The 17,683-nt window shown below is 38.1% G+C and overlaps 1 protein-coding gene and 1 long non-coding RNA gene across 12 annotated transcripts in view; one reads left to right on the top strand and one right to left on the bottom strand.

Moving 5' to 3' along the window:
• MRTFB (myocardin related transcription factor B) overlaps positions 1-7,349 on the bottom strand; it is an 85,759-nt gene extending 78,410 nt beyond the window's left edge. The window contains exons 1-3 of one of the 6 annotated variants that reach the window (XM_074886704.1): positions 7,248-7,349; positions 3,659-4,086; positions 2,924-3,139 (exon numbers count right to left, since the gene is read on the bottom strand). The gene's annotated coding sequence lies outside the window, so the exon portion shown is untranslated. Of the gene's footprint in view, positions 1-2,923; positions 4,087-7,247 lie in introns of all 6 variants that reach the window. The other 5 variants (XM_074886700.1, XM_074886701.1, XM_074886705.1 and 2 more) reach the window with 5 other exon arrangements.
• A 77-nt stretch (positions 7,350-7,426) lies between these two features.
• The window catches only part of LOC141950576 (uncharacterized), a 29,125-nt gene continuing 18,868 nt past the window's right edge, over positions 7,427-17,683 (top strand). For 4 of the 6 annotated variants that reach the window (XR_012631088.1, XR_012631091.1, XR_012631086.1 and 1 more), the window contains exon 1: positions 7,435-7,729. This is a non-coding gene — a long non-coding RNA (uncharacterized LOC141950576). Of the gene's footprint in view, positions 7,730-16,534; positions 16,588-17,683 lie in introns of all 6 variants that reach the window. The other 2 variants (XR_012631087.1, XR_012631090.1) reach the window with 2 other exon arrangements.

Below are 17,683 nucleotides of genomic sequence, written 5' to 3'. Positions count from 1 at the left end.
TAACTTCTCTTAAGTATTTACTAGAAACACAGTAAGTAAGCACTGCCCTCATAAACCGCATATTAAAATCCTTCTGCTGAACAGAAACTCAAAATGAAATTACAGTGTTGAATACATTAACTAGAAAATGGTGAGGTTTTCAGTCATTCCTGTAACTTCACCCACAGTTGTGACGATGCTGTGATTATTCTCAGTATTTACCTAAACTATATAAGCCAAACTACAGAAGAATCGGAAATTTTTCAAGAAATAACATCAAGTCCTAAACAAACGATCTGTTAATTATCAACTTTGCTTTCAGAGCAATTCCTCAGTATTCAGTGATAGCAAGTATTATTAGCACTTTCATTACTTGCAAATTGTATTTAAATTTTGCATTTCTTACCTGAAAAAACTTTAAGGTTTGCAAAAATACATTAATCAGTACAAGTTCATCTACTCCTCTGGAGTATAAGCATTAAATCTGCAATTTTACTAAAAAAAACACCCCACTTTCTAACAGTGAAAAAAAACCCCCAGAACTGACATGCGAACACCCAACTTTATTGTCAATTTTGCATTCAATTTCATAGCAAATGCGGCTGCTGTTGGATGCAAAGCAAGAACAAGTATAACTATGAGGAAAATGCCATCCAAAAAAATTATTTTATTGGCTTGAATTAGTAGAAAATCTGACACATCACTACTAAATGGTGTCAAGAGATGATTCAAAAAGATTTTTTAAATTATTTCCTAATTTACAGTTTACAAGTCTTTAAAAAAACCCTTATAAATATATTAAGTATATTTTAAAAGAGTACAGCTGTACAAAGAGTACAACTTACATGTTGAAAATCATTAGCAAAACATTAAGGCATTTCTTTTCGTTACCTGTCTTGAGTTGTGTTTTCCATGGAAAGACACTTTTAAGACAGTATTTTTTAAAGAGAAAATCCTAAAAAATAACCTACCGAGTAACATGATATCATAATGAAAAAACAAACGCTCCAAAATAGTTATGAGAAATTTATTAGTCCATTCAAAAACTCCTAAAATAATACAAAAATGGTACAATTCAGACCAACCACAACGAACATAAAGATCCCATTAATTTCTGTATAGTAATCTCAGCATATTCAGCAAGACTCATTTTCAAATTACACACATTCCGAGGCCTTCGTCTGCCTGATTACCACCAAAGAAAGATTATAAAAGCACAAACACACTCCTTTGCTTTCACACTTCCAAAGACACTTACATACAAGAATGAAACAGGCTAAGATGGCTAATTCACAACATACAAAAATATTGATAACACATACAACTTATGCAGCATTTTAAAACACAAAAGGAGATTAACGGTGATATTGCATGTTCTCTCAGATAACATGTAAGTATAAACGCTTACTAAGACTGGAATTCACAATTTACACTGAATACCTATCAATGCAAAAGAGATTACTCATACACAAAATTGCATCTATAACATTGCGGTGCAAGGAGGAATACATCCACCACAATGACATTCATAAACAAATTTATTTGCTTATGTTAAGTCACAACTATTAGTTTCCTAAGGCTTTACTAACATGTGGTTCTAAATCCTGAAAAGCTTTAAGCATGCGTTCAACTTTGTGCAACTCATTTAGTCTCATAAACACATGCTTAAAGCTTTGCTGGATTACAACTTTACCAAACAATACATTTTCATTTCTAAAAAAGAGGAACAAACAGGATTGTGACAGCAATGTCAGACAGAATGTCAGCAGCTGGAATTCTATGTCTCTTCTATTTGATCTCATAGGATATACTGAGAAACTTACCACTTCATGACATATAAGAACCATTTATGAGTATTAACTGGATTTTACTGGAACACAATAACAACTTGAACTCTATTTTAATGAGTTTCTCTGCTGAATTTTTACAAGCTACCTCTTTTACATTTATAATAAAGAATGACTGGCAAACTAATTTTAATGTCTCTAGAATTTTTAATCAAGTTTTCAACAACTGTTCCCTAGCTTTCCAGCAGACATCTAACATTAGAAACAAAATGTAAAAATAAAAATACAATTGTCCACCGCTTTCAGTGATATGAATTAGGGCTAATTATCTCATAAATTCACAGTTAGAAGGGTAGAAAACCAGTGGGTTTTGTCTTTTTGTCTTTATTTTTAGTGTTTTTGTTCATTTGTGTTTCAAACATCAGTGTGAAGATCAAAAATGAGCTCAACCATGACTTCTCTCTCACTTTGTTGCTTTTGGCATCATGCCCAGGTTTAAGCCAGTTTTCAAACATTTAATTAATGGCTTTAGCCAAGTACCAAATACGAAATCTTAAAATACTGTCTACTGAGTCAACGATCATACAGATTCAGTTTATTGCACAAGTGCAAAACTGTTATATTAACATCTGGATTTAATAACAGTAATCTGAACACTTTAATAAATTCTGTAATGTGCATTTGCTTTGGAGTTTCAGGATATGGAAGATTTTTGTGGCTGTGGCTTTGACAGAGCCTCAACAACCCCTAAGAGTAGTTTTACAGCAGCTGTCAATTTTTACCACAGAAGAAAAGTTTGAAAAAGTTTTATTCCATAATTAATATTATGCAATTTAGGCTCCTGAACTTCAGGTGATAAAAATGCTTAAGAAACAATGCCAGGAATACTGGTTCACTATGCTCAACGCAGCACAGAATAATTTCATTTAAAGAAGCAGACAACCATGAATGTTTAACGTTAAGTGCAAATAGGCTTAATTTCAGGTGTTGATCTCTTTTTTTAGGCATGCTGATAAAAAAAGTAGCAGATGCATTCGCAGTAAGAAACAAAGGTTGCAGATTTACTAAACCAGGACATGAAGTGAACTGGTTTGCCAAGTCTAATCAAACCTGCTCTTCTTCATGTAGACTGAATGCAACCTTGAAACACACCTTACCTTCAGGTTAAAGGAAGCTCCTCCATCTTTCTAAGTGTTTCCAGTTGCTAATTTTTTGCATAACACTATTACAGTTCTGGGGTTTGTTGGAATACGTCAATGCTCCAGATACAGACACCTTCTGCGTATATCCAGGAAGTTTTGTATGTCTTGCTGTTCTTCCATTCTCTGGAGCAGTTCTTAGCCATGAAAGTTGTGCGCAGTGTCTGGCTTTTTCTGTAGAGGTGGAGCCAATGTTCTGTTTCACCTTAGAAGGGCCTCAGTAGAAATTATCAAGGAGGCTTTAAGCTTGATGCCCTGTCTCAGTTATTCTGAAAATAAAGCAACCCCTCCCACCCCCTCAACAAAGCCCTTTTTCCCATACAAAAGATGGGGGGGGAAGGGGCAGGATCAGAACTTTCACCATTTCAGTACCAGCTGAACATCAGAGGCACAGTTCCAAACCTGAGAATGTTTCAGTTGACATAACCTAAGTTGCTGGAGACTCTTCCCAATACCTACTGAAACAGAACTCTATCAGCAGCCATTAAATATTCTCGGTTACTCCCTTTGAGGAAGAAGTTTCCTCTCCTCATCTATAACTGGATTTATTTAATCAAAACACACCGGGTCTGGTGGTACCGTGGAAGTGCTGTGCTGTTAAGTGTTCTGGCACTATGCTGGTACTAGCGCAAGTCACTGTGAAATAATTGTTAAAAATAAACAAAATGCTATATAGGCCAAAGTTTTACCTACCAATATCAAAACTACTAATACTTAGAAAAAGTCTACCATAATCTGTGAAGGCTTGCAAGCATGACAGTCCTTTAAAAAAGAGAAAATATTATTTAATCAAAATAAGGATATTTAAGTCAAAATTCTAAGAGGTGATTAAAAAGCACTCATACCGAATTGCAAAGCAAAACCCTCACAGTAACTTGCTCTTAGCTTATGTAACACAGGTACTACATTTTCCTATATTCCTGTTTGTATGAGAACATATCTCTTGGAAAACCTTCCATTTTAACAGGATTATTACCAGCACAATTTAAAGTGATACACTGCTCACTAAAAAATGGCAACTTTATAAAAAAACCTGTATTCAGAAAGATTTAATTGTTTTAAGATATAGCACTTACCTTGTATCTCTAGCCTCCTCCTACAGCGTCTGTTTCAGCACATTTCTGGTTAATTGGAAAGTAAAAGTAGGAAAAATGAAAGTCACAAAAATGTCACAAGGATTCTTTATTTTAAAAGTTACTTAGGTTAAAAATCCTTAGCATAAACTAATTTCAGTATGCTCTAGGCTCATTTTTTAGCACCTTTCATATTACTACTCAAATTCTAACACAATAATTATTTGTCTCTTCAGTTACCTCTGGCAAGACTATAGTGCTAGAGGTGCATTACCCACTCCTTTTAACTCAACTACAGTATATAAGACCAGTCCTAGCTCCTTCAAGTCCATCTTGCATAACTCCTTAGAGCTGGAATGTCTTCACACTTGGAAGTTTAAGTGCCAGTTATATCTATGCACTGTAACTTCATTTAATTACAGAAATATATTTTAGTTTTCTACAGATTCCAATACAAAGGAACCCTTATAAAGAAAAGTGTTCACAACCACATTTTGGCTTTTTGCTATGACAACAACTCAAACATACTTGTTCTGTCATCAACTTCTCATTTATTAGTATATTTTAGAGTATGCGTGTACATATATACACATACAGACAAGTGATTATGTCAATGGAAATCTACTGCATACTAAATTTAGAAAAGTTTTTTAAAAATCATTTATCTTTAAGGCTGGCCTTTATTAATGCCACTTCATACAACATGAATGAAGTTTACCAGTTTTGGCTTTGAACCCATAGGTATCGGTCTAAAAGGTCTCATACATTGCTTAGCCAAACAATGTTGCTTTTGTTCCGAGACGAATCCTAGCAGATAGGGTTTTTCTTCTTTTAAAGGTTTCCATGCCCAAAGGCTGAAGCTGATGTTATGGTTTCTATACATACCACTGAAAGATGTTAAAAATTAGGGACATAAAAAACCAAACCAAAACACACAAGAGGAAGAGGTTACAAGACAGAAACAACAAAAAGGCCTAAAAAAAGAAATACCCTACAATAAAAAGTATTCTCTTCCTGCCAGTAATTAATCAGTAATCTAAATGCTCTTTAAAAAAACCCCAAAAAACCAAAACCACAACTAATTGTATTCCCTATCCAATATCATATTAATCCATAATTTCATCAATTATCTAATTTGATTTCCAGGACAACAACCAAGGGCTCCAATTTATTGAACATTTTATGCATACAAACACTAAATTTTCTGAGTATGTGCATTAACCTCCACCTTTAAAGCTTTTTTATAATAACTCATTCCCACAAATTAGAAAAGGTAAATATTAAGGTGATTTCCATGTGACTGTATGACTGCTCCTAAAAATTCACCTGTATCATTAAGTTCAGTTTTCTACATTTCTCCAAATACAGCCAAATCATGAAAGTTGCTCTGCACTTCCAATAATGTACTAAGGATTTTCAGCTCCCAGATGTTTTTATTTCCTTAATAACCAACATGATTACCAGACAGCACTCTGTCAAGTTTTATATGCAAGTTATACCACAAAAATCATAATTTGCCCTAACTAATTACACAGGAAAGAAATCTTCAGGAAGGAACTAGATAAAATGTCAAACATTAGGAAAATAATCATGAAATGCCAGCTGTGCCTTTGTTGAGAGCTTTAAAACATCAATTAACTCAAAACCTGAGCATTTTTCCATCATAAAGGGAAAGATGTAGAGTGAGGAAAAGTGTAATCACCTTCCCATAAACAAGAACTTTAGAACATGCTGTATTCACAGTGCAGTGTAAGCGTTTTCTTTTTCTTAAAAGGTGACTGATGTTAAGTCTAAATCTTTTAGATACATTGACAGCAAAGTTATGAAATTTCACAGTGCTGTTTGTGAAAGATGCATGAAAGGATAATTTTCTGATATTTACTTCGTGGTTAAACAAATTATTCACTTTATTTTAAATCCTGTACTTTTTATTCCAGCTATACTGCCTTCTGCAGCCATGAAGTCCTGGTATTATCTCTCTCGGCTGCACTGAGATAGCAGAACAGCAGTTTGCTGCACTGCATACTTAGCAACTAATACAAAAACCATATAAATGTAATAAAGGCAAATGTATCTGCTGGCACTAGAGAAAGGCATCAGCAGCATAGATCTCTACCTTGCTCCCTCCATTCCGAATAATGCCGCTCTCACAAGTGTGAGCGGATTTATGTGCATCTGAGACACAGATCTGTGCATACAATTGCTACAGCCACGCTTGCTATTTTCTGCACAAAGCTGATTAACCAAGTGCCATTAAAAAAATCTGTGTATTTCACAAATATCAAACCAAACCCTGTAACAGTCCCTGGTGTACGGGTGGCTGCTCTTTCAACAGGTAAGTGAACCTACGCTGTAGTTGTATGATTTGGGTCATCAAGGCCAGAGGCCTCAACTTCACTGCTGAGAACACGGAAAAGCTTTCGTTTCAGTGCACGGATTTGTAAGGCCAGGCCCTACAGTTACGCCTTTCTACCCACAGGCCCCTACCTCTCCCAGGAGTTTATGTGCCTAACTAAAAAAGCAATAATAATAATAAATAAATAAATCCGTGACCGCAGCGCAACAGAAAGAAAATCTATCAGCGGAAGCACGGCAGAAGAGGAGCTGGGCAGCGCTCCAGGGCAGACGCATCCCGGGGCGCGGTGCGAGAGGTGCCGGCACCGGCACCCCACGCCGGGCTGACTCCACCTGCGCGGCCCCGCGGGGCGGGGGAGCCGGGGCAGAGGGGCACGGCAGGGCTGAGGGGACGCCGCCGCCGCCGGTCCCCAGGAGCCGGCCCCGCAGGGACCCTGCGCTCCCCCGGCAAGGCGCGGGGAGGCCGCCGCTCCCGGCGCCGGGCCAGGGCGGCGAGGCGCAGTCCCGCGCGCCGCAGCCTCCTTAAGATGGCTCTGGCTGGCGCGGGCGGGCAGCCGCCCGCGGGCGGGGCCGTGCCGGGCCGTGCCGCACCGCAACCGGCCCGGGGGCCGGACGGCAGCCGCTGGCTGGCGGCTGCCGCCCTCCGGCCCCTCCGCGGCGGCCGCCGGCCCGACGGCCACGGGCACCGCTGCCATCCCGCCGCGCGCCGGGGGCGAGCCGCCGCCGCCGCCCCGCCCGTCACGTGGGGCGCCGACCCCGCGCGGAGGAGCCCGGCCAAGCGGCGGCACCGTGCGGCGCGGCACCGCCCGCCCCCCAGCTCGCCCGCCCGCTCGTTCGCCCGCCCGCTCGCTCACCCTCGCTCGCCGCCGCCGCGGACATGTCCTCTCGCGAGCTCTGCGGCCGAGACCGCCCTCGGGCGCGCGCCCCGGCGGTTGGCCGCGGGCGGGGGCGGGGAGGCCGCGCGGCGCGGGCGCTCTGTGGCCGCCTCACACGTGTGGGAGGCGGGGGGGGAGGAGGCGGGAAGGGGGCGGGGCCGACGCATCCGGGGATTGGCACCCCCCTCGCCCTGCTGCCCTCCGCCCCGAAAATGTTCTCGGGGGCCGCTCCCCCAGGGCCTGAGGTAAACAGTCCCCTCCTCTGTGCCCCTCGGCCGAGGCGGTGCCCCGCGGGGGCAGTGACCGCCGCCCGTTTTCAGGTACCTCCTCGCTCTGGACGCACCTGGCTGGCGGCGGGGGAGTCGCGCTTGGCTAACCCCATGGCTCGGCTCGGGGGCGGCGGGGCCCAGCCAGGGGCATGGGGCTAGGCGGGATTTCTGCGGCGCTGGGCCGAGGCTGGGGTGAGTAGAGCGCACCTCCTCCCCGCCGCGGCGGTGCGGCCCGGGGCGGTTCCCACAGAGCTTTTCTCCAGGTGCTGCAGTCGCACGCATTCGAAATTCGAAGCAAAACTCAGGGTACGGCTTCAAACCTCGGCTGTGCAAACACACAAAAACAAGATGGGACTCATAACTCGTGCGTTTTCCCTTCAGGCTTAGCTGTAAATGTGCGAGGTGACTGAACCTGATCAAACATCCAACCAATCGGGAGGAAAAAAAACCATTTCTTACGAGAGGTTTTGGAAACCTGATGATGTCACTTGAGAATGTGCAATAGAAAAAATACGCGTTTATTCTGCGAGCAGAATGAGCAGCATGCACATAATAATTAGTTTGTTGCATGTACTGTGCAACATTGTGCTCACAGCAGTGAATGTCATGCTGAGAAATGGACTTTTACTAATACCAAACTAGTCCTATTGAGTATACTGCATCAGGCCCATTATTATGCGAGTCTGCTTTTGTTTTGTTGCTGGTTTTTGGTTTTTTGTCACCTCACAGATTAAGAATTGAGCTGCCACTCGGTGCAACGGTCTAATATATCTTTCTTATTATTTGCAATTTGCTAGTGTCCAGATCTTGCTAGGAGACTACATGGTGCTTATGCTACATGGTAACAAAGCAAAACCTGGTTCCCCGCTCCAAAGAGCTTTTCAGTGCATTTGTTCAGCACTGATACCACAGGCAAATGGAATGCATACATGCATTAAAAAAAGAAGAGTCAGTTTTTAATTTCTTATGGTTTTAAGATGCTAAACAACATTCTGATATGCTTCATTATAGACTAATGCTTTGACATTTAAAGAATTACTTGTTCAAATTAGATGGATTGGAAGGGTTATGCCTTGTTTTGCTTTTTAAACCAGGGTACATATCTCTTACGTTCCTCTAGATTACAGTTAGCTAATCAGATTTTATCCAATTTCGGAAGCAAACTAAAACCAGCAATGACCCGGAAATTTAGCAATAAACTGTGTAAACATCTCATTAAAACCTGGAATTTACTCCAGATTTACTTCCGTCACCCTTCAAATAAAATAGTTCAGATATGAGCGCTGTTAAAACCAGAAACACAAACAACTACAAGTAAGTACTCAGTTTAATGTGTGGTATTTTATTAATCAGATTAGGATTACAAAGCAGTTAAGGTGAAATTGAATAAAACCAATTTATATCTGAAATGTCAGATTTCTAAGAAAATAGAAAAAAGCTATATGGCACAGAGATTAAGATCTTAGTCCTGCTTTGCCATTATGTTATTTGGAGATGGTCCTAGAACTTTTGAAGCAAAAGCAGAGAAATGATAAACATGAATTCAATGGATGTCTACTGTGTCCAAACATTTTCTCAAACTGAGAGAAACAATACTCTAGATTCAGGACAAATTATTACATGAGACCAAAGAGCTATTGCTGTTAACAAAACCGCAGAAAAAGTAATGGAGATGTACGTAACAGGGAAGCAGGTGAGACTGATACAATTAAAAAGAACTGTGCAGTAGAACAACTATTGGAATACCTTTAGTTCAAGGCCTTTTTGCACAGACAAATACTGTTAACATGGTCAGAAGTTTGTAGAGATTAATCAAAGATGTTTACAAACTGATTCTTATTCAGCAATATTTGTGTTTTAACACAAACCAGGGATTCATATGAACATAGTTACATCTCTATTTTTTACATTTAGTCTGTAAGGATGAATCAAGGAGGCTTCATCAAGTCACCCCAATGATCATGCCTAGAACATGTATATTATCCTTCAAAATCACTAAATATTTGGTGCTGCTGTCTCCTATAAAATCTTCTAATTTTTTAATATTTTCAAGTAAAAAATTGGCCTAGAGAGTTGTAGGAAATCTAATTAACAACAGAAAAATCCTCACCTAGAAATTCAGTAGTGCATACAAAACCAAAAGTCATTGAGAGAAAACAGATTTATAATGTAAATTCTAGCAAAGAATTTTGGGTGTGAATGGTACTGAAGGTGAGATGTCAGATAATTATGCCAAAGAAGTTAGGATTTTTTTTCTCATTCAAATGCACTGAATAACAGGGGTATTTGCTGTATTCATCTTTTTGGAATGATTTCCATCCACGAAGAATTCCTTATTTTCTGTTTTCCTGAAAATGCAAGACATCCCTTTGCTACAGAGAGATTATGTTGATGTAGTTCAGTCTGCCTCTTCACATTTTTCCTTTAAGTTAGCCAACACATTTAAAAAACAGAAACATAAAAAGATTAGCTGTGATTTCAGGTGAAGGTAAGATGTAAATCATATTTCTATTTTGTATATAAGAATGGAAATGAGATAATTATTGCAGAAATGCAGATTACCTCTTTACAGTGTCTACAGAACATGGGAATGCAAGCATGTACAAGAACGTTGTGCAAGAGGTGTAAAATCTCTTTAATGTCACAATGCAGTCTAGATTATTCTAGTTATTTCAACTGCTGCAGGTATTAAAGCGTTGCCAATTAATTGATTAGAAGGGTATAGATGTGGTTCAGATTATAGAATACCTTGAGTATTTCATGATAAGGAATGCTATAGAATACTAAAAACCTGAAAAAAAAGGTATCAGAGGAAAAGGTGTGTTAAAAGGTTGACATTAAACACAGTTGATATTCATTTCTTGAAGGTATTTGTGCCTTTTAAAACAACATGGTGATACTAGCCAGTGGAAAGGAAGACTCAATGAAAGCAGTAAATAAGTTTCTCCCATAAAATCACTCTATGGAAATTGTCCAGCTCCACACAATAGCTCTTCTCTTTTGAGCACCACCTTTCCTGTCTTGGGCATGAACATGGACAACACTTCCTTCTTACTACAGAAAAGTTTAACTAGAGCACTTGCCATTTGCCTCCAAGAATAACAATGAACTCTATATTCCCTTTCTTACATTAGAAGTAAGTGTAAGAAACAGAGTTCCAGTGATTTTAACTGGTAGAGAAATGCTGCTGTCTGAAAAGATAGACCTAACTCTCCCTCTGTTGCTTTCAAACTAGTGTCCTGCTGTTAGAAACTGCTAAACATGAAAAGCAGACAAATGACACGATATCAGTATTTTAATATCCAAATTAATGCACAATAAAAATATTTGTTGTGATTTATAACAAATATGTATTTCATCATGCAGTTGTAAGTTGTACATTTTAGGGAAGGATTGTTTATATCATGAAACAATGCAAAAATTTTTTTAGAAATTATTTGGAAACTACAGATGCTTTTCAGTCCTAGTACAGCCTTTATATAAATAATTTGATCTAGAGATGTAAACACTGTGTTCAGATTTGTTAATAAAGACAATTCATTAAAACATACAATAAAAAATATTCTGTAAATAATTTTAAATTAGCACAAGAATTATGAAATTCACCCATAGAGTTTTGTGTGGTTTTACATGTTGAAGTCATATCAAATACAAGCAGTAGTAGTAAAATCGTCGGTGTGTTTGTCTTGAGATGCATCTGTAAAAATCTTACACGTGACACCTCAAAGTTATTTGGATTTTTTTCCAAAACCTTTCCGTCAGTTCTTTTCTCAAGCATATTAGAAAAGAGAGGGTTTATTATATGTCTTCTAAACCCTGTCCATATATGGGCTGATAAAGAGAAGACACTGATGTCCAGAAATATTAACAATATCTTGCTGTCACTCTTGCCTGTATATATGTATATAGCTTCATATGAACGTGGAATGCATAACCAGTGCATCCAATTGACTAATTATCAATAATAACTTGCTACTGTTGTTTATAGGAAGATTGTCTTACAGTGCCTGTATTCTGCAGGTCTTCTGGTCTATTTTTCTTTTATATAAATATTTGGTAACTATATACAAGAATCACACTAGCTTTCTGGGGAAGAAATTAATATATACCACTCAACAAAAGTACATTCTGTGTAAACGCTAGTGAAGAATTTAAAAAATGTTAGTGTACATTTTCAAGTAGTGGGTTTTTTTGTTATCCTAATCTTCAGGCATTGTGACGTTCATTTGTAACATCCTTCTTAAGAAAGCACTTGAAGCCTGTATCTGCTAACACAAATAACTGAAGTACTTTGCTTAAAATGTAGCCAAACTCATGCTATTTCAGAGACAAGCTTTTATTCATAAGTTACCTTGCCAACCACAATTAGCACCCACTCAGATGAAGCGTATCATACAGTTACACCTCTCTACAAAGATAAATGCCATGTAAATGAATTATATTAAACATAAGAATTTTTATTTACTTTTTGTTATTTATAGGCATAAGAATGTCTTGAAACTGTTAAGAATTTTTAAATGCTGCCTTAGAACATGTTGGAAATACCTTCACTGAAGCACTGAAAATAATATACTCGTATATACGTAAAATAAATTTTTGTATGACATTGAAAATTAAGCATTTCAGATAATTTCTATAAATCTGTCTTTACCCAGGAGCACCAGTGAACCCCTTTGTTTTTTTCTTGTTCAGGCTGCAATTAGTACATAGGATATGAGGGGTTTTGCTCAACTTGAATGTTTATCAAATGATTAACCTTTTAAGAGGTTTAATTACATGTTTTTAGAATTCAAATGCTGAGAAAAGCATTTTGTAATACTTGTTCACTGCTCCAGGTATTTTTGTCAGAAAGTAGTTCCAGTTTTTCCAGCATATCTATGAAGTACCCACAGTCCACAAAGGAACAATGAATACTGAAGCTCGAGAGAAGTTCAAATACAGGATATGACTGCAGAAATTGCTTGTTGTTAGGAAATTTTGATCATGTCCAAGCTAGAGGGAAAAGGAAGATACAGAGTAAACTTTCTAGTAACACTGCAGACATGGTTACCTTATTTTCACTTTCCAAAGAGATAAATCCCTATTTCTTTGAGTAGGTCCTAAAGTAGGGGATATCTTAGCTTTTGCAAATACCTATCATCTGTGCTCTTTCACCATTTTGTGCAGGTTGTGTCTGCAAAGATTTGGACTACCTGCAGAAAAATAAATGCAATTATTAGTCTTGGCTGCCACAGCCAAGTGTCAACTATGTATTTGATGGGGAATATTTAATTTCTTGGTAGAATTCATTGAGTAAATATCACAATTTTGCCATGTAACTTGCAGGATTACAGAATAGTTGTGCAGTTACCTTACAACTGAACAAGCTATTTTGAAACTAGAATGAGAACTATGGCTTCTGTCATATAAATTGTAATTATTATATTCCAATATATTTCTTAAAGGCCTGAGATCAAAACAAGATTGACAGAGCATGCTATGCAATGTAAAAATGACTCCTTTCTCCAAAGGTCTTTTTGAGTTACTTCAAATAACTGAGAGGGAAGTGGATAAGATGACTTGTTGATACAGTGTTACTTGGACTTGTATAAGCTTTTAACACGCCTGTTACAAAGGCTCTTACAAAATGGCAGCATAGATAAAAAGGGCTGGTTCTCTCCTAGACTAACAACTCCTTAAGTCCAATAGGAAACAAAGGATGGGGATGTTTATGTGAAATGTCCCGTTGTGGCTACTCTTAGAGGGAGGATGCTGATCTAGATGGACTTTTAGTGTAAACCACAGTACCAGTTCTTATTTCTGTATGACAAGGAAATTGAAAAAGACAGCATTTATCAGCATAATAGTTAAGAACAAAATCAAAAATATACAAAAATCTCCCACTGGATAACTAGTTAAATTGGTAGGTTAAGTAAGTATATAAACCATTGTTAATTTGAAACAGCCATGTTACAGAAACAGTAGGCTGGCCTTATCTCTGCCATAATTTTTTTGTATTCTCTAGAGAAACTTATAATGATTTTAGCCCAGTGATTATATAGAGGGGACAAACTACAAACTAAACTGCAAACAGTTTTAGTCTCCATTGCCAACCGTAGTCGTGCTGACCTTACTGAATGGAGCTCACTGGAGGCCATCAGTGGCTTCTCGTAAAGAAAACAGTATTAAACTTAGGGTTACATCTGAGAAAATAATTATAACGCATGAACATTGACTGTTACTACATTAGGTTGTAGCACTAACAAACAGCAGTTATTTATATTAATTGGAAATTCAGTCTTGCACTGAAGGTTGATTAGTCTGTCACAAGAAATAGATATTTATTAGTGGCATTTAAATTCTGTTTTTTCATTTGTGTTTGATGGTTGAATGTTAATGATGCTAAGATTAAAAGCTAAAACCTATTTTTTACTTTTTCCAGATTGAAGAGCAAACAAACCAGTGACAAACATTAAAGGCAAACCTTCATTAAATATCTTTGTCTCTGAAAAACTGAAAATATTTGTAATCTTCTGAAATGCAAAGTTAAAAGTAGAAATACATACAACTAGAACCTTCTTGAACCTTTTCTTAATTTATGAAAAATACTGAGGTCTGAGCTTGATCTGCCTTCAACAGTGGTAGTAATGCACAGATTGTTATAATAGTATTTTGTTTAAGAAGCAGTCATTCTCATTGATTATAACTAAATCGTCTAAACTTTTTGTATTGCTAGCTTTTTCTGTAGTAACTGAATGGAAGGTGTATCTGTAGTGTTTGAAATATTACCATGCACAGTTATTTCTTACATTTTCTGAACTGAGTTTTTGATTTGCCGCATAAATGTTACATATTATCTCCTAAAACCCAGAAACCAGGAGTCAAGCATGGCTCAACAGAAACGGTTCATTATAATCTGCCAGCTGTGCACATAGTCTGGATATACTGTTTATCCAGATCTTTCCATTCTTTTCTTTCCTCCAATCCTCTTAATAGCTTCCCTTTTTTTGGTTATTTCTTCCTATGGGGTGCCTGTGTCCCCTGTTTCAGCCCATTCTGCCTTGGAAGGCATCTTCTGCTCCAGGCCACATACTCCACAGGATTGCCAATGTTATTCTACTTCACGATTTGTTCATTTCATGAATAGCAAAGAAGATGGAGCTGATGGTCAATTCACACTTTAAAATGAATACTCATTTTGTTTAACCAAGTTACCAGTGTCTTGTGTTTAAATCACAGACACATGGGAGCTAAGTGTGGGTTATTAGTAGCCCACAGTTTGTGAAAGATCCTGAACTCTTTGTCAATTGTTTCTCTTGGTCTTCAAAAACAAGGATTTCTGAAATTTCTGGTAGTGCATCAAAGCATTTGAGGAGAGGGTGTTTTCAGCTGGGATGTTTGGTATTAATTTTGGAACATTGGCAGCCAGCCCTTTACTTCTAATTAAATGAGAGAGATAATTTCTCACACAGAGAGGTTGTTGATTTAATTTCAATGTTTGTCAGAATGCCCAGAGCATCAAATGGGTGTCTGATCATTGTAACAACATCCTTAGTACAGATTGAAAGAATTAATACAATTAATTCACCACCACCATGGGAAAAATTTTGGGATTTGTTATGCAGGTTGAAACTGATGGTGAATATACAAACCCAAATGTATGATACTCTTGCCTTTTCCATGATGCAGGTTCAATTTCTTATGTAAAGCTCAGACCTGAGAGGGAAAAAGCAGTTACTTGGGTACGTGGGAGATGGAGGCTCTCCTCATTCCTTACAGGAGAGTCCATGCGCTACTTGTCCCAGGTAGTAACTGAGACCTTTTCCCAAGGGATGCAAATGTCTCAGTGCAAATCTTATTTTGTTCTAGAGCATTTTGAAATATAGCTATAATGAAAGCTTGGCAAAAGAACAGTTTAAAATGTAAAAATAGCAAAATGTGCGGAGGCTGCTGTTCATTTTGTAAGTCAAAGCTTGTGACTAAAGAATGCTGCTTAGCAACAGATGGGGAGAATCTGAAGGTGATCACATCATTTTGCACTCCCTGAAAATTAATTATTCATGTTCATCCTACCTTTTAAGCACCATCATTTTCATGTCCCTGTTTTGCTTGTTCCTTGGGATTAGGACTGTGTGACTGGCTCAGTCGTGTAACCCAGTTTTATTATCGCTCATACTCATGCTGGTGCAGCTGTGATTCAGCCACAGAGCTCTAGCTCAGGCTTCTTCAGTTCTCTGTCCCACTGTGCTGCACATAATGTGTACTGATCCATATGGAATAGGACACAGAGGTGTCCTAGGAAGGAGGAAAGGGCACCACAGGCTATGCAGGTTCTGTAGATGGTTCTTTTATTAAGCACACACTTCTGTCTCAACTAGCACCATTCACCACCAACCCTTGCTCTAACTCCTCTGCAACTTCCTCTCACACCTGATTCACCAACAGTTTGACTTCATATGTCTTTTTTTTTTATGCTTTCAAAGAGCCCAGGGTTGCTTTTGTTTCTAAGTTTGATTTTCCTTACGAAATTAATCAGATCCCAGATTGAAAAAATTATTTTCTAAATATTGCTAATGAAATATTCTCAGATTGTGGCATTTGGGAAGCTGTAAAGTTCCTGTTTGATTCACTTGCCACTGCCATCATTCACCATGCACAGGGTGGAAGCATAAATACAATATTATAAATTGGCAAGTAGTGTTTGATTTATTTATCTGCGGATGCTTTCCATGTGAACCAAGACTTATGTTGACCAAGTCATTAATCAATTTGGTAGGCTTAAAATATAAGCACCTCATACCCAACTGAAAAAATAATTTGCACAAATAGTTAAGGAAGCAGTGATACATGTTCATATTTATCTGATACATGCCACCAGATGAAATCTTGCCTGACAGGTGGTAAAAAGTCTTTGATGGGATGTTTGTACTCTTTGCTGGGTGAATTTCAACTTTTAAAATGTGATTTTGACACAACATAGTGTGGGAGTTATTTAGAAAAGTTTTCTTTGTTTTCTAGCCCTAAACCAAGGCACCTTCGAGTAAGGTTACTGGTTTTCTCTACCTACAGAGGTGAGAAAAATTCAGGGTGAATTATTCAAGATATTGATTAGGGATAAACCAGCAGATTATAAGATTTTTTGTAAAGACTGTCATCATATATCAATTATGCTTATTACTTAATAAAAGTATATTTAAAGACTTGAGTTTTCAAAGCCTAGAAGTTACTATCTCCCTCATTGTATGCCTCAGTGGCATATGAATCCATTTAAACAAACAGAAAGGATAGTTCTTTTTATAAGAAAGTAGGACAACATTTACCAATATGTAAATAGGCACTAATAAAAGTAATGAATATTTAACGTTTCTGAAAGAATGCACTGTAAAAAAGATCATCTTGCTGTCTGATTTGTAAGAAAGATAGACTTTACATTACATGCCATAATTTAAAACAGTGCAGACAGGGGTCCTCAAGTTGGGTTGTTTTGTTTTGTTTTTTGCCAGCTAGAATAATAATCTCACGTAGCAGCGGCAGGTGATTGTATGTGTTACAGAGTTAGAAAGAAGTGCAGTTAGGAAGAACTGCAATTTTATACATTTTTGCTGCATGATCCTATTTTAAGAGACGCAGGAAGAATAGTAGAGTTATGAAAGTGCTGATTCTGACTTTCTAATTAATGTACATATGAATAGCCGTGCTGCAGAGGCTGACTTGCCTGCTACTAGTGCTCTGACACTGAACAAAAAAGTGGACGTGTAGAGAAGGCTAGAGGATGTATTCTCAGGCTCCACCAGTGTGTACCTTATAGACTTTCTGAACAGTGTACAGTGTTGTGAACTATTCATGATCAAATATTGGTTCCAGTGAGGAAAAGAACTAAAGAACTATTGGGAACTAAGGTGGATTTGTAATTATAAAAATTGGGGTAGTCTTGATGAGCAAGTAGTCTGATATATGAGTACACTGCGGAGTGATATTACTTGTTACATATAATGGGTACAGTGAGTCCCAGCTATGTGTACTGTGTTTGGAAACTATTTAGATATTTTAATGCTATTTTAATATAAATGAATTTATTTTTGGTATCTGTGGAAAGTCCTTCAGTGTTAGCAACAATTTTGTGCTCTCCCCATATTAACAGGTAGCTTGAAAGGCAGAGCAGATGTT

Source organism: Strix uralensis, chromosome 16 (assembly GCF_047716275.1).
Source record: "Strix uralensis isolate ZFMK-TIS-50842 chromosome 16, bStrUra1, whole genome shotgun sequence".
Taxonomy (NCBI): domain Eukaryota; kingdom Metazoa; phylum Chordata; class Aves; order Strigiformes; family Strigidae; genus Strix; species Strix uralensis.
This window is presented reverse-complemented; position numbering and strand designations above follow the sequence as displayed.